Source organism: Mus musculus, chromosome 12 (assembly GCF_000001635.26).
Source record: "Mus musculus strain C57BL/6J chromosome 12, GRCm38.p6 C57BL/6J".
Classification (NCBI taxonomy): Eukaryota; Metazoa; Chordata; class Mammalia; order Rodentia; family Muridae; genus Mus; species Mus musculus.
The window spans coordinates 93,218,444-93,242,802 of NC_000078.6; the positions used below are offsets into that span (position 1 = coordinate 93,218,444).

The following is a 24,359-nucleotide window of genomic DNA, read 5'->3' on the forward strand; positions in this document are numbered from 1 at the left end:
GGCATGTATGCCTAGTATCATGTACAAAACCTTTTTCCTTATCAGCCTGTTTATTTCTATTGCTTATGAGAACATATTTTTAAAATATACTTTAGAGGATTAAAAAAAATGGTTAAAATTGGTAAGATTCAAATATCCAAAGACCTAATTGTCATTAGTCTATTTGCTAAATAGTGAGATGCTTAGTCAGTCATGTTTTTAAAGAAAATTAAATTTTTCTTCAACTCATTTCAGTACATTTTATTAACATTTTGATATTTGATACTTATATAGGAAAAATTCCAATCTCATAGCCTCCTGAAGTATCTTAGCATTTTCCTGGAAGAAGTCTATTTTTTTTCTTATTTGTTTAATTAAAGTTGTTTTTCTATGTCATACAGTGTGATTATTTTAACTCACAAATTACTATAGGATGAAATCTAAATTTTTCATTGATTTTTCAAAGAACCTTGGACAAATTTGATATTTAACAGTGTTCTTTTTTTTCCTAATAAATTAAATGCCTTTGGACTGTTGCAGATGAAAACTTGATTTTAGTTCTGTGAATGGTTTTTTTTTCTTCTAATGTAAGCAATAAAGTAAATCTAAGCAAATATTCAGGCAATAGTTAAAACACTCTGAATAATGTGGAAATGATAGGAGACTAATTTCCAATCAAAGTACAGTCCTAGAGAACTTTTCTATTTCTCATTTATTTATTAGAACACGTACTGCTTGGTTGTGGCACACATTTGCATCGCCTTTGTTTAAAGTCAATTCACAAGGTTGTTTTAGAATCTTGTTACCATGGAGCTTGTGATAATTGGCTAATATGCTAATATTCTCTCATCTCTTCCTTCAACCTACTGTGTATTTTTAATTCATGGCTCACAAAATTGCCACTTGAAAATTTTTTTATGGATTTAAAACAGCTATACATATCAGAATTCTGATGGAATATTATAAAGTCATGCTGCGGCTTCTACAGTGCAAAGATTGGCAACTTTCTCATTTGTCTCACTTTTCTGCAGAGAAGATTAAGAAAAATGAAGTTCTATATGTTTTCTCTTAAGTATTTTGTATTTATTTTGAAATTATGATACAATTGTAACATTTTTCCCATCCCTTTCCTTCCTCCAAACTGCCCAATAGCCTTTCACATTCATAGTTGCTTTTTTCAGTAATTTTTGTTTCCTGAATAGAAGTATATGTATATAAATTTATATTCCTAAATATACTTTCTCAGTCTGTTAATGTTATTTGTAAATATATGGCTTTAGTCATGACTAGTTGGCATTGGATAACCAACTGGCATGCAATTTCTTGAGGAAGATTTTCTCCTAGTCTCAGAGTCCCTTAATTGCCTTTGTGTAGAATTAAGGCTTTAATATACTGACTACAAAATCTCTGTACTCACAGGTGAGATTAGGATTTAGAAAGTAGGAAACTGAGGTAAACTAAAATCATTTTTATTTTACATTCTGTACTTCTATTAGCAAAATAATCCAATAATATATACTGTACTCACAATTGCCTGGTTTTTCTTCCAATCCTATCTTGCAGCTTTTCCTGAGAAAGAAATGAAGCCCCTGGTAACTATACATTTTCAATGACACACTGGGCCTGCCTTGGCCTTCTGAGAAATGAAGACTGACACTAAGCCAGAGTTCTTTAATCCATTTATATGATGGAGAAAATGAAAGCTAATGCAGAGTGCTAGGCAGATTCTATTCATACTCAAAGGAAAGAGATTAAAGAAGGGGTTGCGGGGAACATGGTACTGAGTTTAGTTGGCTGTAGAGTGGTTACAAAAAGTTAATTAATTCTGTTTTACATGATGATTCATAATGTGTATATCTTTCTATTTCAAATAAAAATGAAAATATAAGTGTTAAAAATCCATATGCATCTATGTACTTTTTAGCCTGATATCTTCATTCCCACATGAAGCTTCTATATGACTACACAGAGAAACATCCTGAATAATACAAAGATTATACACCCCAGATCATACAAAGGTTATACATTTCAAATCAACCAATGTACACCCAAAATTATACACAGGATAGAGACTTCTAACTTTTGGGAACACAAGCTAAGTAATATTAGCGTAGGAGAAAAGAGCACAGAGCCAATGGGAGTTTATTCTCAGCCTGCTAGATCATGTGCTTGTCTTTGTATTTGACTTAGCATGTCCTGTTTCCAGGTTTTATAACTGAGAAGTGGTGAAGACAAGAGATGCTAAGGAAAGTTTGCTTGCAGTTTGTAAGTGGATGTCAAGGACCTGCGTTAGAAAATCATCTTAGAAATGAATGTCTTCCACTGAATAATCACTGACCAAAATTAAGCTAACCTATTCCAAAGGTCACTCCCTCTTGAAATTCTTATAACAACTATAAATATGAAACATAAATCTACTGTAGTAGTAGTGGTAAAGTTTAATGGTATTTTGTTGTTGTTGTTACTATTATTACTTTGGAGGGAGTATTCAGATGTACATGTGGAACTCTGAGGACAATGTGGAGTTGTTCCCTTCCTTCCAATTTTATGTGGGCTATGAGTAATGAACTAAGTTGTCAAGCATGAATGACAAGCCATTTTACCCTTTGAGCCATCTCCCTGGTATCAATTTATTTATTGTTGCCTTGCTTTTGTCTTGGGAATCTTGTATATTTATAGAGCTTGGATGTTGACTCTAAGTTTTGAGGTAACGTTTTGGCTCTAAAAGGTGTTGATTTATTTTGGAGTAAGGAGGCGACACTGAGAGTTAAAAAGAATGAGTCTGTCAAGAAAAATTCACAAGGTAAAGCCACAACATTTTGATTAAAATTTGTTCCTTCTTGATTATTCAGGAAAAACGGCCATGTCTACATTTGAAACAGGTGTTTCAGAGCTCTGCCATCTGTTTTTCACATGAGGGTACAATGGGAGACTGAGCAAAAATGGACACTGATTTATTCATGAATGAAGAGGTTTTGACTGGCCCTCCATCTGCTAACCAGTAACATGAAAAACTGAGAGAAAAGGCAGCTGTTCAATAAGGACCAATGTCTCAGCTTATGCAATGACTTCTTTCTGATCTCATGCTTCCTCTGGGTCACGGAAGCCAGGGAAGCCAAAGCTGGTTCTGAGATTTCTACCCAATCTAATCATTCATTCTTCGACTGTCTATCAAGTTCAGTGCTGCATTAATATAAATTTATGTGCACTATTTTTTTAAATTTTATTTTACTTTTAATATATTTTTCACACTCCACAATCCATTCCCGCCCCCTCCCATTCACCCTCCATCTGCTCCGCATCCCACACCTCTTCCCCACACCACCCTGTCTCCACGTGGATGCTCCAACCTCAACCCCTCCTGACCACTAAACTCCCTGGGGCCTCCAGTCTCTTGAGGGTTAGGTGCATCATCTCTGAATGAACACAGACCAGGAAGTCCTCTACTGTATGTGTGTTGGGGACCTCATATCAGCTGTTATATGCTGCCTGTTTGCTGGTCCAGTGTCTGAGAGATCTCAGGGATCCAGTTAATTGAGACTGCTGGTCCTCCTACGGGATCACCCTTCTCCTCAGCTTCTTTCTGCCTTCCTTAATTCAAATACAGGAGTTAGCTGCTTCTGTCCATTTGTTGGTTTAAAGTACCTGCATCTGACTCTTTCAGCTGCTTGTTGGGTCTTTTGGAGGGCAGTCATGATAGACGATGTTTAGTGAGATCTCCATAGCCTCAGTAATAGTGTCAGGCCTTGGAACCTCCCCATGAGCTGGATCCCTCTTTGGGTTGCTGGACCTTCTTTTCCTCAGACTCCTATTTCCATCCCTGTAATTTTTTTCAGACTGAAACAATTTTGGGTTAGAGATGTGACTGGGAGATGGCAACCAAATTCATCACTTAATGTCCTGTCTTCCTTCTGGAGGTGGGCTCTATAAGTTCCCTCTCTCTACTGTTGGGCATTTCACCTAAGGTCCCTTCCTTTGAGTCCTGGGAGTCTCCCACCTCCAAGGTCTCTGTTGCATTCCGTGGGGTTCCCTCCCAAACTCCTATTTCTTGAGGTTGCCCATTTACATTCTTTCTGCTGGCCCTCAGGGCTTCACTATTTTTCCCTCACTCAATACCAGATCTAGTTTCCCTCTTCCTGCCTTACTCCTCCACCCCTCCCCATATCATCCACTTTCCCTGCTAGGTCCTTCCCTCCCTCCCCACTTATGATTGCTTTCTTCTCTCTCCCAAGTGGGACTGAGGTATCCTCATTAGGCACTTCAGCTTGTTGAGCTTTTGGAGTTCTGTGAACTGTATCTTGTGTATTCTGTACTGTTTTTTTTTGACTAATATCCACTTATTAATGAGTATTAATGAACATATCATGCATGTCCATTTGATTCTGAGTTACCTCACTCAGGATCATATTTTCTAGTTCCATTCATTTACCTGCAAAGGTCAGCATGTCCTCGTTTTTAATAGCTGATTTCACAATAGTATTGCATTGTGTAAATGAATCACAATTTCTGTATTCATTCTTCTGAAATGAGACAACTAGGTTGTTTCCAGCTTCTGGCTTTCACAAAGAAGGCTGCTATGAACCTAGTGGAACAAGGGCCCCTGTGGCTTGGTGAGCCATCTTTTGGGTATATTGCCAAGAGTGGTATACCTTGGTCTTCAGGTAGATCTATTTCCAATTTTCTGAGAAACTTCCATATTGATTTCTAAAGCAGTGGTACAGGTTCGCAGTCACAGCAATGGAGAAGTGTTCCTCTTTCTCCACATCCTCTCCAACATGTTTTGTCACCCGAGGTTTGATCTTAGCCATTCTGATTGCTGTAAGGTGGAATCTCATCATCATTTTGATTTGCATTTCTCTGATTTCTAAGGATTTGAACATTTCTTTGGGTGCTTCTTAGCCATTCGAGATTCCTCAGTTGTGAATTCAAAGTTTAATTCTATACCCCGTTTTTTCATTGGATTGTTTTATTTTGGGTTTTTTTTTTTTGTTTTTTGTTTTGTTTTGTTTTGGTTTTGTTTTTTTTTTTGTTGTTTTTTGTTTTTTCTTTTTTTTTTTTTGGTAATTAACTTTTTGAATTCTTTGTATATTTTTGGTATTAGCCTTCAATCAGATGTGGGGTTAGTAACAATTTTTTTTCCTAACTGTAGGTTGCTGACTTGTCTTATTGACTATGTCCTTTGCCTTACAGAAATTTTCTAGTATTATGAGGTCCCATTTATCTATTGTTGTTTTTATAGCATGAGCCATTGGACTTAAGTTTAGGAAATTTCCCCCAGTGCCAATGAGTCCAAGACTCTTTTCCATTTTCTCTTCTATCAGAGTCAGTGTCTGGTTTTATGTTGAGGTCATTGATCCACTTGGACTTGAGCTTTGTACAAGATGACAAATATGGGTATATTTTCATTCTTATACATGCAGCCAGCCAATAAGAACAGCACCATTTATTGAAGATGCTTTCTTTTTCCATTGCATATTTTTGGTGTCTTTGTCAAAGATCAAGTGACCTTCAGGGATGCAAGGTTAGTTTAATATATGTAAATCCATTAATATAATCCACTATATAAACAAACTCAAAGAAAAAAATCTTCGATGCAGAAAAAGCATTTGACAAAATTCAATACCCCTTCATGTTAAAAGTACTTGAGAGATCAGGAATTAAAGGCCCATACCTAAACATAATAAAAGCAATTACAGCAAACCAACAGCCAATATCAAATTAAATGGAAACATACTTGAAGCAATCCCATTGAAATCAGGGACAAGACAAGGATGCCCACTCTCCCCATATCTGTTCAATATAGTACTTGAAGAGTTAGCTAGAACAATAAGACAACAAAAAGAGATCAAAGGGATACAAATATATAAAGAAGAAATAAAGGTATTACTATTTGCAGATGATATGATAGTATACATAAGTGACCCCAAAAATTCTACCATAGAAATTCTCCTGCTGACAAAGAACTTCAGCAATGTGGCCAGATATAAAATCAATTCAAATGAACCAGTAGCCTTCCTTTATGCAATAGATAAATGGACTGAGAAAGAAATTAGGGAAATAATTTTCTTCACAATATTCACAAATATTATAAAATATCTTGGGGGTAACTCTAACCAAACAAGTAAAAGACCTACATGACAATAACTTCAAGTCTCTCAAGAAAGAAATCAGAGATCTCCGAAAATGGAGAGCTCTCCCATGCTCATGGATTAACAGAATTTACATAGTAAAATTGGCCATCTTACCAAAGGCAATCTATAGATTCAATTGAATCCCAATCAAAATCCCAACACAATTCTTCAAAGATATGGAAACAGCAATTCTCAAATTCATCTGGAAAGCCAAAAAACCCAGAGTAGTAAAAAACAGTTCTTAACACTAAAAGGACAGCTGGGGGAAACACCATCCTTGACCTCAAGCTTTACTACAGAGCAATAGTGATAAAAACTACATTGTACTGGTACAGAGACAGACATGTTGATCAATGGAATAGAATTGCCCTGTTTCTTAAAAACAGTATATTCTTCAATGATTTCTGTAGTAACATGCAAATATAACAATTGAATCAATTATTTTATTGTCATAATTTAAGTACCAAATTCAAAGGGATTCTGAAGAAAATATAGTATTTAGTAACTATTTTTTAATTGCTTAAAAGGTTCACAGGTCAAGTAAGATCCCTCAACCATATAACTCCATGTGGTTTTATGATTATGAGAAGATTAGAACTCTGGTTCATTTCATTAAGAAGGAAATAAATTTGGAAAAAAGGATATGGTGTGACAGGATTAAAGTTGCAAGAGGTTCACCGATGATGCAAAGATTTAAAAGAGATATATTCACTCTCTACAGGCAGGAGCACTAATCTTCAACAGATTGATGCTAATTTAAAGTAGATTTAGGAATCCATTCTTGGCATCCCAAATCTGTGATGACAGTACCTAGACCACTGGGAATGGAGATGGAGTCGAAAGTTACCCAATATTACAGATTAAGATTAAAGTAGCCACCTGTACCTCATAGGAAAGTTGTTCACAAAAATAAATTAATTAACACATAGACATATAAGTACAATTTTATATATGTGGCACTTTTATCAGTACACAAAATTACACTATAGTACTTCTATAATCTTGGCTTTAAAATTAATAGGTCACAAGGAAAAATATCAGAGGAGGTAATTCAGTAAATAATAACAGATTTTTTCATATGTATGAATATATCCTACTTATGATCACTACTTGGATATCAATTAATTTAGCTTTATTTGAGGAGGATCACCATGCCGACAGGCCATTTGTACTTTAAGAATGGAATCTAAATTCTTGCTTTGATTCCAACATAATGCCACCTCTTTTCTTCCCTGTCACATTTATCCTGAACATCACACACACACACACACACACACACACACTCACACACACACACACACACACACACACACACACACACACACACACACACACACACACATCTTGGTTGTGATAGTAACTTGTCATATTTCCATTATCAAATTATGATAGTATTAGTTTATGGCAAGTTTTTCATCTGTAACACTATCTTATTATATCCTGTGTACAAGATAGATATGAGAGAGCAAGAGCAGACAAAAAGGAAAAGAGACAAGAGGGGAAATTGAATATACGTATAAGACATTTTTACATTTATTGGCTATAAAAGAAGTTTAGAATAATAGTGTTTTTAATCCATCACAGTTATCTCTTTCTCTTTCCCAGTTGCAGCCAGATAATCATTTCCACATGTGTTCCAGTGTGCAAATCAAAACCACTGTCTTTCCTAATCAGGTCTACCAGAAAGTATAAATTTCCTTGCTTGTTTTTCATTCTTTGATTACAGCCTTTACTGTATACATATTGCTCCTGTGATATTCATCAAACAATAACAATAACAACAAAAACAACATTAACAACACATGCTTGTGATGAGAAGATCGATTAGCAATTAAGAGGATTTGTTGTGCTTGTAAATCTAAGTTCTGTTCCCAGGGTCTACATGGTGGTTCACAGTCATCTATAATTCTACTTATAAGGGATCTAGTGCTGTCTAATGTTCTCTGTACTCATGAAGTGAACATTCATGCATTCAGGAAAAGCATTCATATAAAATAAAAAAAATCTCAAAAGCATTTAAAATTCATACATACAACAATGAAACCAATAAATGATTAACAATGTATATTCATGTCTTTTAAATTGGAATTTTCTAGTAATTTTGAAGAATATTTGAATAAAAAGCCATTCCCAATGTTTTATCCACAAAATCATCAAAATTTCAGTCTACAAATTGCAAGGTATTTTTCCATAAATAATATCTTTGAACAGAGGTATTTACATGAAATATATTCATAAGGTTCATCTGTCTTTGTTAATTTCATCAGCTTGCATTTTTATAATTCTGGAACTACATGCCCAGAGGTGAATCTGAGTTCCTATGTATTTATCAATAATGCCCCAAAAGCTTTCCTCCAGAAAAATCTGCTGGAAGAAATTCTTCAGTGGATTGGCCTCTTCTGAGATGACACCACCTCTTGTCAAATTGACAAAATATGAATCAGCATTGCATGAGACTAGAATAGTCAACACTTTAACAACCACAAAACCACATCCTTTTATCTTAGAGCACAAAAACACAAGCTAAAGGAATTTCTTTTCACATTCAGTACTTACTACTAGTTCATTTTGGAAGTATGTTTTCTATTGCATATTATTGTTACTTGCTTACTGCGTGTCTATGAACACATGGAAGTGGATTTTCTGTGGATTGTAGGGATTTGTCCTCATTATTGCACGGCAATTGCTGTTAATTGTTTATCTATCCTGCATGCTAAGAGGTCTTTTAGGTAGCAGATAATAAAGATAAAATAAAGCAGATGTTAAAGATAACATAATATTTCACGTTTGTCTATAAAATAAGTATATATATTTATTTCCAAGTAAACTATATAGTAGTGAAATAGGAAAGGATACTTCATCACTATTATACTTACTGAAAATTCTTTCACATATAATCTTGTTAATAAAAAGCAATTCTTAGGATTGGGGGATCCTTTAATCTGATCACTTGGGAGGTAGAGGCGGTGGCAGGCGGATGCTCTACAGACTGAGTTCCAGAATAGTCACGGCTATGAAAAGGATATCCAATTTGGAAAAAGCGAAAAAACAAAAAATAAAAAGTATTTCTCCACAAATTAGAGTATAACTCATAGGTAAGAAACATGTTTGAAGATATAGGTAAGAAACATGTTTGAAGATATAGGTAAGAAACATGTTTGAAGATAACAGTGTTTTTTTTTTTAAGACACTGTCAATAACATATTGTCAGCATTCCCTAATTTTATTATTAGTTATTCATAATATTAACAATTGTCGGGCATGGAGGCACACACCTTTAATCCCAGCTTTTGGAAGGCAGAGGCAGGTGAATTTCTGAGTTTGAGGTCAGCCTGGTCTACAAAGTGAGTTCCAGGACAGTCAGAGCTACACAGAGAAACCCTGTCTCGAAAAAACAAAAACAAAACCCCAAATACAAACAAACAAGCAAACAAACAAATACCAAGCATACAAGATAATTTTCAAAGAAAATTTAATTATATTTAGAGATTTCCTGAACTTTGAGAAAACAGTGTGTTAATGACAAGAGCACAGGTTAACTGTTTTTCATGTTTTTATGCATATGCAAAGAAGACTTTCTTTTCACTTCTTTAATTGAATAGCAGAAAACAAAAAAGACAAATGCAGGATATCTAATCTTTAACATGGAATTGAACAAAAAATAGTAATTAAGAAAGTAAGAAATATAATTGAATCAAGTAGAACATTTATGTGTACTTTATAGAAGAATAGACTTTTCAAATGTAATGGAAAAAATCTTATGCCAATGGTAGTGGCTGTTTTTCTATATTAATAGAAAGCATTTTAGTAAGAATATTGAATAATGGATTTCTGTAAAATATGTGTGCACACATCAGCTCTGATTCCAACTAGTCTTTGAACATTAAGAAGTTCACCCTATATCCCATTAGAATGCAAGACCCAATACAAGATTAATAGGAATCATAAAATTGAATGCATGGAAAAAAGTCACAGAGCCAAATAGTAAATCTTAGAATAAAACTTATTTGAGATAAAGTTGAAATTTTACATTTAGAATAAGACATGGCACAATTGCATGCTAGCCCTTCACTTTTTGCCCCACTGAAATAAGCCTTTAAAAGTTCAATGAAAACCATAATGACAGATTATATCTATCTTCTGACTCCTTTGTTTAGAAATTAATTTTATTTTGTAGGAAAAAACCTGCTGTGTTAAATATTGTGCTTATAATATATTTAGATAAACTATTTTTAGTACATTCAAGATATTTGCTGAAGATTGCATTTATTTACTTTAATTAACGTTGTCTAGAAATTCTAGTATTTTCACTGACATCCCAAGATATAATTATGCTGTTCATATCTACATATTATTCATTGCCACTGCCCAATTTACTGGAGATCGACCAATGATATATTAATGAAGAAGGAAAAGGCTGGGCAGGGGTGGCACATGCCCTTAATCCCTGCACTTGGGAGGCATAGTCAGGTGGATTTCTGAGTTCCAGGACAGCCTGGTCTACAGAGTGAGTTCTAGGACATTCAGGGCTACACAGAAATACCCTGCCTTGGAAAACAAAAACAAAAACAAAAACAAAAACAAAAACAAAAATAATTAAAACAAAACAAAAAAAGAAGGAAAATAATTAGTCCATATTTAGAAAAAAAAATCCAAGGCAAAACTTATTTCAGAGAATATTCTATGCTATGTTCCACCATCTGTTCTCTGATAATGTTTGGCAACAAGTAGAAATTTTGCAATCAAATCACCTATGATCAAATATCGACTGTACTTAGCTATGCTACATGACATTGGTTGATTTATTCAGAGTATGAATATACTAATCTTTCATCTTTTAAACTAGCATAATAATAGTAAGCATAACTTGTTTGGAAGATTAAACAAATTAATTTACATCAAATAGCTATAATAGAGAATGTTACCCAATAAGGTATCAACAAACCTAAGCCTGGCTAGACTGCTTTCGATTTTTAACTTTTGATTAAGCTGTCTTACACTGAACAGTTTTTTGTTTTTTGTTTTTTTAATCTTATCAGTTCTTTATGTGGGATTTTTATACTTCTAGTTCCCTTTACAGTGTCTAGTTTGAATCCTGTATTAGTCACTTACAGAATACATATTTCAGGTATAAACATTGTCCTGTAGCAACCTGGTAGTACTTCTTCATGGATTCATCTACCCCAAAGACATTAAAGACATTTTTCTTTGACTACTGTCATTGCTTCTCTTAAAAATTTTCAAGACTTTATGAACTATCATTTGAAATTTTTCTGTTTCTGTTAATAGCTGTGTAGCAAATTATCATAAACTTTGTGTCTTGAACCAACACCAAGTGTAAGTAGGCTTGCTTTTTCTCAAAATTTACTTTAATAAGCTTTCTTAAATGCTTTATCCTCTCTTCTAGCCTACTACCAACCACAGGACATAATGAGTAGAAATAGTCTTTTGGTGTGATTCCAATCGTCACTGTCAGGATAGCAGCAGTTCATTTCACACAAATGTCGCTTGATACACTTATAAACACTATGCACTAATCAGCAATGGCTGTTCCATCCAGAAGAAATCACAAGGCTCTGCAAATCAGGCTGAGTCCACTGAAGTGGCAAGAAACCCCTGCAATATCAAGAGTAATTTTGTGTGTGTGTTTGCATTTCTCTCTAAGAAATCATGATAAACAATGATCAGCAAAGAAGGCCTGGTGAACCAATGCCACAGTGCCATCCGTCCATTGTCTGTTGGGTTACACTTATCCAACTTTCCAAACACCATGTGTCCTCAAAAGCATGTGCTACAACCAATATCACATGTTCTGTTTTTCAGACAGATTCCACTATAACACTACGTGTCTGGTCTCAGCAAGACATCCTGTCACATGTCTGCTTCTGTAACACATCCTCTCATAAGGCAGTTTCCAGAAAAATATCACATGACACAACTGACTCTCTGAAGACACCAGACATTAGACATTTCCACTTCAACCAAATCTTCAGTTCACGGTTTCTTTGAGACAGAGTTGCAGACATAAAATCATTGAGTGGTCTATTACAGGTTATACCATATTTCTCAGAAAGTGTTAGATGAGGTTATACCCTAATTAAAGGCCCAGAGTGTTTCCCAGGTCCTGTGGATTTAGCAGGAGTTATCTCTAACTGAGATTCTGTTTTCTTGATAACTCTTGCCCAGGGACTCACTTATGTCTGTTTCCGGTGATGAAGCCACTCTTCTCACGTGGCAATTTGCTCTCTCAAGTCAGTATAAAAGTGACTTGTGCTGTTTCCTGTCACCTTTATCTACTCAATGCATAAGGTCAGGTCTATCTAGGATTAACTCCATCTATGTAAAATAATGGCTTAGGAACTTAAACCAAATCTTCATGAAAGCTATTTTTAACTAACACAACAAACAATTCAGAATGATAGCTCATGGTTTTAAATACCATGTGTACAGTCAAAAAGAGGGTGGTAAGACAACCTCTGCAATCATGGAAACCTTCAGTCTGCTTTTCATAGTCCCATGGTAGTCTATGAGCTTCCATAATATAGAGGTCATAGCCAAGAGTGTTCCATTTGTTAATGCTTCATGCAATATTTTGTCTGTATTTGTTGGACAAAAGATAAAACATGTAGCAGCTAAATAAAGAGGCAAATGGGCTAACATGATCTGAATGGTAATGCTTCAAACAGTAGATGCAAGGCATTAAGGAGAGTGTCACCTGCAAACTTTGACATGAGTACTTTTGCCAAGGTGTTACATTTTAAGGTAAAAATGATGTTTTATGTGTTTTTCCTTGATCATAGTTGATACCAAGCAGCCTGTTGAGGTTCTGGGCCTGTTGGTATATTTTTCTTTTCTACTTTAAATAAAAGGTATGAAATCACTACAAATTTGCTAATCGGATTTATTCTTCCAGCCTACTCAGAGACAGTGATTTCATTTTTAAAACCTATTTTGGTTGGTTTGCATCCCCACCCTCTCTGAATGGGTAGATACTTCCAGAATGGTGTGGTTGACTGATTTCTGTATTTTTTAGTACCAAAAGAGTAGGACTAGAAAATTACCTACATATTTTGACAGATGTATTTGCAAATTAAACATGTAAATATCTAACCTACTCCTAAAGAAGTATAAAAGTAGGAAACAACCGAATGTAATCGTGACGAAAATTAAAAGTATGAATGACTCCTCTGATGCGCTATAGGACATGAAATTCTCTATTGTAGTGCTTCTCAACTTGTGGGTTTCAAGTCTTTGGGGGAGGGTCAAAGATCCTTTCTGTGGGATTGCCTAAGATCATGAGAAAACACAGATACTTACACTATGATTCATAACAACAGAAAAATCATGGTTATGAAATATTAACAAGAATAATTTTATTGTTGAAGGTCATTATAACAGGGGGAATGCTATTAAGGGACCACAGCCATAGGAAGATTGAAAACCACTGCTCTACTGTATCTGAGGATAGTAAGATACAGGAAATGACTATAACCTACACTTTGGATTAACATTATGTTTCTTAAATTCAAAGCAATTGCTTAAGTTCTTTATTTAAAAATGTAGTAGCATTTATGCACAAGGTAGACAGACTCTTCTAACTTCCTAATGATTATAATCATCTTCAGGGGAGTTCAGGAAAATGTTAATTCAATTTTGATTTTCTCTGCTTCTCCCTGAGACATGTCTTTTAATCCAAATCATAGGCCAGGGCCACTTTCATGTTTCATTGTTTTGAGGGACATTCTAAATCTAAGTTCCAATGAGCAGAGACTAAAACACTCTGAACAATATTTTTTAAAACAAACATAAAAACAATAGCATTAGCACAAATTAAAGAAAGGGTAATAGTGTCTGAACGTGCTTTTACTCTTTCTTTTGCATAATTTTTTCTTATAATTGGCAATTAACCTTCTTTATATTCCCTAAGCTCTTTAACTTTAATCTAATTTCCTTTCCAAGAAGGTAGAAAGATGTGTCAAAGAATCTCTATATTGAAATCTTGGAGCGGCACGCATCGAGAATGAGAGGTATTTCCAATGTCATGGCACGGAATATTTTCATTCTAATTTGTGCTTTGAAGATGCTGCTTCACTGTAAGTCACTGTAAGTCAGTTTAGTGAACGAGTATAGTTTGTACTATGTTTCAGATTTTTTAAATTTAATTTTTACTTTTTACACTCCATATTCCATCCTGCTCACCCATAATTTTGAATTACATTATAATATGCATCTATCTAATATTATCTATATATGTACCTTTAAGCAATATTGTTTGGAAAGATGGTCGTAAAAACAAAGGAACTGTATTATCTCAATGAGTTTGTGATGATATTAAGAGAGAAGCCAAGATCAGGGTGATTGGGGTTGTGACCATACCATGAGACAGAGCATGTACCTCGGGGTTTGGGTTCTAAGGACATATATTCAGTTTCATCTTAGAACCAGGACAGAAATTAGAGCAATGCCACAGGAATCTACAAAAAGTTACAAAAAGATTGTTATTTGCTCTGGCAACCAGTAGATTGCTTTTGTTTATCATTAATGGGACTCTGCTTGAATCTGCAGAGGTACTTTCTTAGGAGTAAATTATCAGAAAATGTTTTCCCAGGTACAGAGCATTTGATGTGATCTTTCCCAACCTGTACCTCTCAAAGAATACAAATCTAGGATTATTTCTCATAGTTTTGTTTTCTCAAAACAAAACAAACAAACAAAACAAAACAAAACAAAACAGTAATCCATTTCATAATGTCGCATCCTGCATTCACAAGGCATTGCCCTAGTGTGTGTCAGTGGATACCCTCAGGGTACAAGCACTGCAACTATGGCTTTCTGCTTTGGGAGTGGTGGGTAGCTATATTCAGAAACAAGGGGCAGGCATGATGCTTGTTGCTTGATTCAGAGCATACTGTGAGCTTACTTGCCTACTTTTTGATAACTATTACTTTGCTTTCTTTTTTTTCCATTTTTTATTAGGTATTTAGCTCATTTACATTTCAATTGCTATACCAAAAGTCCCCCATACCCACCCACCCCCACTCCCCTACCCACCCACTCCCCCTTTTTGGCCCTGGCGTTCCCCTGTACTGGGGCATATAAAGTTTGCGTGTCCAATGGGCCTCTCTTTCCAGTGATGGCCGACTAGGCCATCTTTTGATACATATGCAGCTAGAGTCAAGAGCTCCGGGGTACTGGTTAGTTCAGAATGTTGTTCCACCTATAGGGTTGCAGATCCCTTTAGCTCCTTGGGTTCTTTCTCTAGCTCCTCCATTGGGAGCCCTGTGATCCATCCATTAGCTGACTGTGAGCATCCACTTCTGTGTTTGCTAGGCCCCGGCATAGTCTCACAAGAGACAGCTACATCTGGGTCCTTTCGATAAAATCTTGCTAGTGTATGCAATGGTGTCAGCGTTTGGATGCTGATTATGGGGTGGATCCCTGGATATGGCAGTCTCTACATGGTCCATCCTTTCATCTCAGCTCCAAACTTTGTCTCTGTAACTCCTTCCATGGGTGTTTTGTTCCCACTTCTAAGGAGGGGCATAGTGTCCACACTTCAGTCTTCATTTTTCTTGAGTGTCATGTGTTTAGGAAATTGTATCTTATAACTTGGGTATCCTAGGTTTTGGGCTAATATCCACTTATCAGTGAGTACATATTGTGTGAGTTCCTTTGTGAATGTGTTACCTCACTCAGGATGATGCCCTCCAGGTCCATCCATTTGGCTAGGAATTTCATAAATTCATTCTTTTTAATAGCTGAGTAGTACTCCATTGTGTAGATGTACCACATTTTCTGTATCCATTCCTCTGTTGAGGGGCATCTGGGTTCTTTCCAGCTTCTGGCTATTATAAATAAGGCTGGTATGAACATAGTGGACCATGTGTCCTTCTTACCAGTTGGGGCATCTTCTGGACATATGCCCAGGAGAGGTATTGCTGGATCCTCCGGTAGTACTATGTCCAATTTTCTGAGGAAATGCCAGACTGATTTCCAGAGTGGTTGTACAAGCCTGCAATCCCACCAACAATGGAGGAGTGTTCCTCTTTCTCCACATCCATGCCAGCATCTGCTGTCACCTGAATTTTTGATCTTAGCCATTCTGACTGGTGTGAGGTGGGATCTCAGGGTTGTTTTGATTTGCATTTCCCTGATGATTAAGGATGTTGAACATTTTTTCAGGTGCTTCTCAGCCATTCGGTATTCCTTAGGTGAGAATTCTTTGTTCAGTTCTGAGCCCCATTTTTTAATGGGGTTATTCGATTTTCTGAAGTCCACCTTCTTGAGTTCTTTATATATGCTGGATATTAGTCCCCTATCTGATTTAGGATAGGTAAAGATCCTTTCCCAATCTGTTGGTGGTCTTTTTGTCTTATTGACGGTGTCTTTTGCCTTGCAGAAACTTTGGAGTTTCTTTAGGTCCCATTTGTCAATTCTCGATCTTACAGCACATGCCATTGCTGTTCTGTTCAGGAATTTTTCCCCTGTGGCCATATCTTCGAGGCTTTTCCCTACTTTCTCCTCTATAAGTTTCAGTGTCTCTGGTTTTATGTGAAGTTCCTTGATCCACTTAGATTTGACCTTAGTACAAGGAGATAAGTATGGATCTATTCGCATTCTTCTACATGATAACAACCAGTTGTGCCAGCACCAATTGTTGAAAATGCTGTCCTTCTTCCACTGGATGGTTTTAGCTCCCTTGTCAAAGATCAAGTGACCATAGGTGTGTGGGTTCATTTCTGGGTCTTCAATTCTATTCCATTGGTCTACTTGTCTGTCTCTATACCAGTACCATGCAGTTTTTATCACAATTGCTCTGTAGTAAAGCTTTAGGTCAGGCATGGTGATTCCACCAGAGGTTCTTTTATCCTTGAGAAGACTTTTTGCTATCCTAGGTTTTTTGTTATTCCAGATGAATTTGCAAATTGCTCCTTCTAATTCGTTGAAGAATTGAGTTGGAATTTTGATGGGGATTGCATTGAATCTGTAGATTGCTTTTGGCAAGATAGCCATTTTTACAATGTTGATCCTGCCAATCCATGAGCATGGGAGATCTTTCCATCTTCTGAGATCTTCTTTAATTTCTTTCTTCAGAGATTTGAAGTTTTTATCATATAGATCTTTCACTTCCTTAGTTATGCCAAGATATTTTATATTATTTGTGACTATTGAGAAGGGTGTTGTTTCCCTAATTTCTTTCTCAGCCTGTTTATTCTTTGTATAGAAAAAGGCCATTGACTTGTTTGAGTTTATTTTATATCCAGCTACTTCACCGAAGCTTTTTATCAGGTTTAGGAGTTTTCTGGTAGAATTTTTAGGGTCACTTATATATACTATCATATCATCTGCAAAAAGTGATATTTTGACTTCCTCTTTTCCAATTTGTATCCCCTTGATCTCCTTTTGTTGTCGAATTGCTCTGGCTAGGACTTCAAGTACTATGTTGAAGAGGTAGGGAGAAAGTGGGCAGCCTTGTCTAGTCCTTGATTTTAGTGGGATTGCTTCCAGTTTCTCTCCATTTACTTTGATGTTGGCTACTGGTTTGCTGTAGATTGCTTTTATCATTTTTAGGTATGGGCCTTGAGTTCCTGATCTTTCCAACACTTTTATCATGAATGGGTGTTGGATCTTGTCAAATGATTTTTCTGCATCTAACGAGATGATCATGTGGTTTTTGTCTTTGAGTTTGTTTATATAATGGATTACATTGATGGATTTTCGTATATTAAACCATCCCTGCATCCCTGGAATAAAACCTACTTGGTCAGGATGGATGATTGCTTGAATGTGTTCTTGGATTCGGTTAGCGAGAATTTTATTGAGGATTTTTGCATCGATATTCATAAGAGAAATTGGTCTGAAGTTCTCTATCTTTGTTGAGTCTTTCTGTGGTTTAGGTATCAGAGTAATAGTGGCTTCATAAAATGAGTTGGGTAGAGTACCTTCTACTTCTATTTTGTGAAATAGTTTGTGCAGAACTGGAATTAGATCTTCTTTAAAGGTCTGATAGAACTCTGCACTAAACCCGTCTGGTCCTGGGCTTTTTTTGGCTGGGAGACTATTAATAACTGCTTCTATTTCTTTAGGGGATATGGGACTGTTTAGATGGTCAACTTGATCCTGACTCAACTTTGGTACCTGGTATCTGTCCAGAAATTTGTCCATTTCATCCAGGTTTTCCAGTTTTGTTGAGTATAATCTTTTGTAGAAGGATCTGATGGTGTTTTGGATTTCTTCAGGATCTGTTGTTATATCTCCCTTTTCATTTCTGATTTTGTTAATTAGGATTTTGTCCCTGTGCCCTTTAGTGAGTCTAGCTAAGGGTTTATCTATTTTGTTAATTTTCTCAAAGAACCAGCTCCTCATTTGGTTAATTCTTTGAATAGTTCTTCTTGTTTCCACTTGGTTGATTTCACCCCTGAGTTTGATTATTTCCTGCCGTCTACTCCTCTTGGGTGAATTTGCTTCCTTTTTTTCTAGAGCTTTTAGATGTGTTGTCAGGCTGCTAGTATGTGCTCTCTCCAGTTTCTTCTTGGAGGCACTCAGAGCTATGAGTTTCCCTCTTAGAAATGCTTTCATTGTGTCCCAAAGGTTTGGGTACGTTGTGGCTTCATTTTCATTAAACTCTAAAAAGTCTTTAATTTCTTTCTTTATTCCTTCCCTGACCAAGGTATCATTGAGAAGAGTGTTGTTCAGTTTCCACGTGAATGTTGGCTTTCCATTATTTATGTTGTTATTGAAGATCAGTCTTAGGCCATGGTGGTCTGATAGGATACATGGGACAATTTCAATATTTTTGTATCTGTTGAGGCCTGTTTTGTGACCAATTATATGGTCAATTTTGGAGAAGTTCCCGTGAGGTGCTGAGAAGAAGGTATATCCTTTTGTTTTAGGATAAAATGTTCTGTAGATATCTGTCAGGTCTATTTGTTTCATAACTTCTGTTAGTTTCACTGTGTCCCTGTTTAGTTTCTGTTTCCATGATCTGTCCAATGATGAAAGTGGTGTGTTGAAGTCTCCCACTATTATTGTGTGAGGTGCAATGTGTGCTTTGAGCTTTACTAAAGTGTCTTTAATGAATGTGGCTGCCCTTGCATTTGGAGCGTAGATATTCAGAATTGAGAGTTACTCTTGGAGGATTTTACCTTTGATGAATATTAAGTGTCCCTCCTTGTCTTCTTTGATAACTTTGGGTTGGAAGTCGATTTTATCCGATATTAGAATGGCTACTCCAGCTTGTTTCTTCAGACCATTTGCTTGGAAAATTGTTTTCCAGCCTTTCACTCTGAGGTAGTGTCTGTCTTTTTCCCTGAGATGGGTTTCCTGTAAGCAGCAGAATGTTGGGTCCTGTTTGTGTAGCCAGTCTGTTAGTCTATGTCTTTTTATTGGGGAATTGAGTCCGTTGATATTAAGAGATATTAAGGAAAAGTAATTGTTGCTTCCTTTTATTTTTGTTGTTAGAGTTGGCATTCTGTTCTTGTGACTGTCTTCTTTTTGGTGTGTTGAGGGATTACTTTCTTGCTTGTTCTAGGGCGTGATTTCCGTCCTTGTATTGCTTCTTTTCTGTTATTATCCTTTGAAGGGCTGGATTCGTGGAAAGATATTGTGTGAATTTGGATTTGTCGTGGAATACTTTGGTTTCTCCATCTATGGTAATTGAGAGTTTGGCCAGGTATAGTAGCCTGGGCTGGCATTTGTGTTCTCTTAGTGTCTGTACAACATCTGTCCAGGCTCTTCTGGCTTTCATAGTCTCTGGTGAAAAGTCTGGTGTAATTCTGATAGGCCTTCCTTTGTATGTTACTTGACCTTTCTCCCTTACTGCTTTTAATATTCTATATTTAGTGCATTTGTTGTTCTGATTATTATGTGTCGGGCGGAATTTCTTTTCTGGTCCAGTCTATTTGGAGTTCTGTAGGCTTCTTGTATGATCATGGGCATCTCTTTCTTTATGTTTGGGAAGTTTTCTTCTATTATTTTGTTGAAGATATTAGCTGGCCCTTTTAGTTGAAAATCTTCATTCTCATCAATTCCTATTATCCATAGGTTTGGTCTTCTCATTGTGTCCTGGATTTCCTGGATGTTTTGAGTTAGGATCCTTTTGCATTTTGTATTTTCTTTGACTGTTGTGTCGATGTTCTCTATGGAATCTTCTGCACCTGAGATTCTCTCTTCCATTTCTTGTATTCTGTTGCTGATGCTCTCATCTATGGTTCCAGATCTCTTTCCTAGGGTTTCTATCTCCAGCGTTGCCTCGCTTTGGGTTTTCTTTACTGTGGCTACTTCCCTTTTTAGTTCTAGTATGGTTTTGTTCATTTCCATTACCTGTTTGGATGTGTTTTCCTGTTTTTCTTTAAGGACTTCTACCTGTTTGGCTGTGTTTTCCTGCTTTTCTTTAAGGGCCTGTAACTCTTTAGCAGTGCTCTCCTGTAATTCTTTAAGTGACTTATGAAAGTCCTTCTTGATGTCCTCTATCATCATCATGAGAAATGTTTTTAAATCTGGGTCTAGATTTTCGGTTGTGTTGGGGTGCCCAGGACTAGGTGGGGTGGGAGTGCTGCGTTCTGATGATGGTGAGTGGTCTTGATTTCTGTTAGTAGGATTCTTAAGTTTGCCTTTCGCCATCTGGTAATCTCTGAAGCTAGCTGTTATAGTTGTCTCTGTTAAGAGCTTGTTCTTCAGGTGACTCTGTTAGCCTCTATAAGCAGACCTGGGAGGGTAGCACTCTCCTTAGTTTCAGTGGGTAGAGTATTCTCTGCAGGAAAGCTCTCTTCTTGCAGGGTAGGTACCCAGATATCTGGTGTTCGAACCGGACTCCTGGCAGAAGTTGTGTTCCACTCACTAGAGGTCTTAGGATCCCTTGTGGAATCTTGTGTGGGCCCTTGCGGGTGTCAGGACACTCTGCTGGCAAGGTAGCCCGGGGCTCGAGTGGAGCAGAAGGGGCTTGTGCCCCAGGTCAGGCCCGGGTAGTCTGCTTCCCTATGTACCGCAGTCTCAGGTTCCGTGCGATTGGATTGGGGCCGGTGCTGTGATCCACTCACCAGAGGTCTTAGGATCCCATGGGGAATCCTGTGTGGGCCCTTGCGGGTGTCAGGCGACTCCACTGGCAAGGAAGCCTAGGGCTAGAGTCTTTGCTTTTCTTTATTCTCCTTTTCTTTAAACTTCAAACAGGATCATTTCTTCATGGGACTTTTCTCACTTGATATTAATAATTATTTAGCATGTAGCATCTGGCTGCCATGACACTGATATGTGCACAAATCTGATTTCAATGACAGCCATTAATTTTGTTAAAATTGGATAGCAGAATTACAGATAGAATAAGGTTAGTATATAATGAAGACTCAGGAATGTTGACTTTCTTTCCTAAACTATTTTGCCTTTCTACTACATATTAAAGAAATATTTGAAGGAACAAAACTTTGAAAATGAAGTCTGTATATTTTAGTATTATTTTTAAAAGCAAATATTAAATGAAATGTAGATATGCTATATCAGTAAAGCTAAATTTGGCAAAGCATATAACAAAATAAATTTATCTCTTAAAATGATATGTACATATTTCTAAAGATTGAACAAACCTCAATTCTAGCCATGAATAAGGATCTTGAGTGGTGCAATAGTTATGATTTTATGCATTTTTCAAAGAGCCTGGGTGGAACATATTTCTTATGGTAACACTGTTTTGCTTTGATCACCCCCCCTCCATTATGTGATTTTTTTAATGACTTCTCCAAATGCCATCCTATCAAAGAATATTTTCTGAAGTTTGGTCTGCCCTGTTTATATAGATAAACCAATCATTTGATCAAGCAGGCATCTACTGATCTACATGTTGAGTTCTCTCAAGTGAGGAGTTTTCCTGATGAGTTCTCACAGAAAATTCCTTGATATGAGCCATGTCTTGGTCAGATCTGTCCTGCTTCCTGCCCCTACATTATCTATATTCCAAGTAGAACATATATATATAGCATTCTCAGGTTATTTACAGGGACTATATCACAAATAACCAACTGGTGGATGCTCAAATCTTTATTATTTACATGCCAGATATATGCATTTATTTCCTATCCATACATGTTCATTTCTTGTCTTTCCATATTAAGCAATCATCACATACTATTTACAATCTGAAGTGATACTCTGGAAATTATTGGGTGAAGTTAATAAAACCTAGGGCCTAGAATTACCTCATTCATAGTTTAGCCAAAATCATTCTTGTGTGTTCTCGCCTATGATCTATGACTTTTCCTGTGTTAGAGCCACTCTCATTGTTCACTGGGTATCTCAGAGCAATGCCATCACTGCAAAACAGGCAGTGTGCATTTTTCTTAATAGAAACTAGTTTCACATGCTCTCAGGTTCTATGTTCTTGGTAATAAAAATTTATCTAGCTCCATCTTAGCTCACAAAACTCATACTTACTCTTTTATAATCAGTATATGTCACCACTGTGCCTGATCAAACACTTTTGTCTAGAAAATAAAAGCACAGCCTGGCTTGGCTAATCACATGTAGAAACAGAGGGCTATCCTCGTCATACGTCTCCAGGATTTGAGAAGGTAAGACTGTCACAAGGAAGAGCCAATGGTTTTGGGGGGATGCTGATTATAAATCTTTAATGACATTCTATAATAAAAATAAAAATTACCTAACAAAAATAATCTTACAAATGACCATGAATCTCACAAAATCAAGTCAAATAAAAATAAAAAGCAATTTGCAAAATCATTCAGAATAACAAAAATCCCAGGATAGCGAAAAATATTCTCAACCATAAAAGCATTTCTGGGGGATTCACCATTCCTGAGCTCAAGCTATATTGCAGAGCAATTGTGATAAAAAACTGTATGGTATTGGTACAGAGACAGGCAGGATGATCAGTTGAATAAAATGGAAGACCCAGAAATGAACCCACATACCTATGTTCACTTGATCTTTTACAAAGGAGCTAAAAGCATAGAGTGGAAAAAAAAGATAGCATTTTCAACAAATGGTTCAACTGGAGTTCAGCATGTAGAAGCATGCAAATGGACCCATTCTTATCTCCTTATACAAAGCTCAAGTCCAAGTGGTTCAAGTACCTCCACATAAAACCAGATACCCTGAAACTTATAAAGTGGAAAGTGGGAAAGATCCTCAAACACATGGGCACAGGGGAAAATTTCCTGAAACACATCAATGGCTTATGCTCTAAGATCAAGAATAGACAAATGGGATCTCATAAAATTGCAAAGCTTCTGTAAGGCAAAGGGCACTGTCAATAGAACAAAATAATAACCAACAAATTGGGAAAAGATCTTTATCAATCCTACATCCAGTAGAGGGATAATATCCAATATAAACAAAGGAATCAAGAAGTTAGACTCCAGAGAATCAAACAACCCTATTAAAAATGGGGTACAGAGCTAAACAAAGAATTTTCAACTGAGCAAACTCGAAAGGCTGAAAAGCACCTAAAGAAATGTTCAACATCCTTAGTCATCAGGGAAATGCAAATGAAATCAACCCTGAGATTCTACCTCACATCAGCCAGAATGTCTAAGATCAAAATCTCAGGTGACAGTAGATTTTGGCGAGGATGTGGAGAAAGAGGAACACTCCTCCATTGCTGGTGGGATCTCAAGCTGATACAACCCCTGTGGAAATTAGTCTGGCAGTTCCTCAGAAAATGGGATCCAGCTATATCACTCTTGGGCGTCTACCCAAAAGATTCTCCAACATATAACAAGGGCACATGCTCCACTATGTTCATATCAGCCTTATTTATAATAGCCAGAAGCTGGAAAGAACCCAGATGTCCTTCAACAGAGGAATGGATACAGGAAATGTGGTACATTTACACAATGGAGGACTACTCAGCTATTAAAAAAAGTGAATTCTTCTGCACATGGATCGAACTACAAAATATCATCTTCAGTGAGGTAACCCAATCACAAAAGAACACACATGGTATGCACTCACTGATATAAGTGGATAATAGCCCCAAAGCTTGGAATACCCAAGATACAATTCACAGCCCACATTAAGCACAAGAAAAAGAAAGACCAAAGCGTGGGTGCTTCAGACCTTCTTAGAAAGCAGAACAAAATACTCATGGGAGCAAATATGGAGACAAAGTATAGAGCAGAGCCTGAAGGAAAGCCCATCCAGAGACCGCCCCACCTTGGAATACATGCCACATACAGTCACCAAACCTAGACACCATAGTAGATGCCAAGATGTGCTTGCTAAAAGGAGCCTGATATAGCT

At 36.6% G+C, this 24,359-nt stretch overlaps 1 long non-coding RNA gene across 3 annotated transcripts in view; it reads left to right on the forward strand.

Annotated features, from left to right (window-relative positions):
• Gm34869 overlaps nucleotides 1-24,359 on the forward strand; it is a 73,203-nt gene that overhangs the window by 7,984 nt on the left and 40,860 nt on the right. The window contains exon 3 of one of the 3 annotated variants that reach the window (XR_872914.1): nucleotides 1,543-1,604. The exons of the other annotated variants lie outside the window; for them this stretch is intronic. This is a non-coding gene — a long non-coding RNA (predicted gene, 34869). Of the gene's footprint in view, nucleotides 1-1,542; nucleotides 1,605-24,359 lie in introns of those variants that run through there. 3 annotated transcript variants of the gene reach the window in all.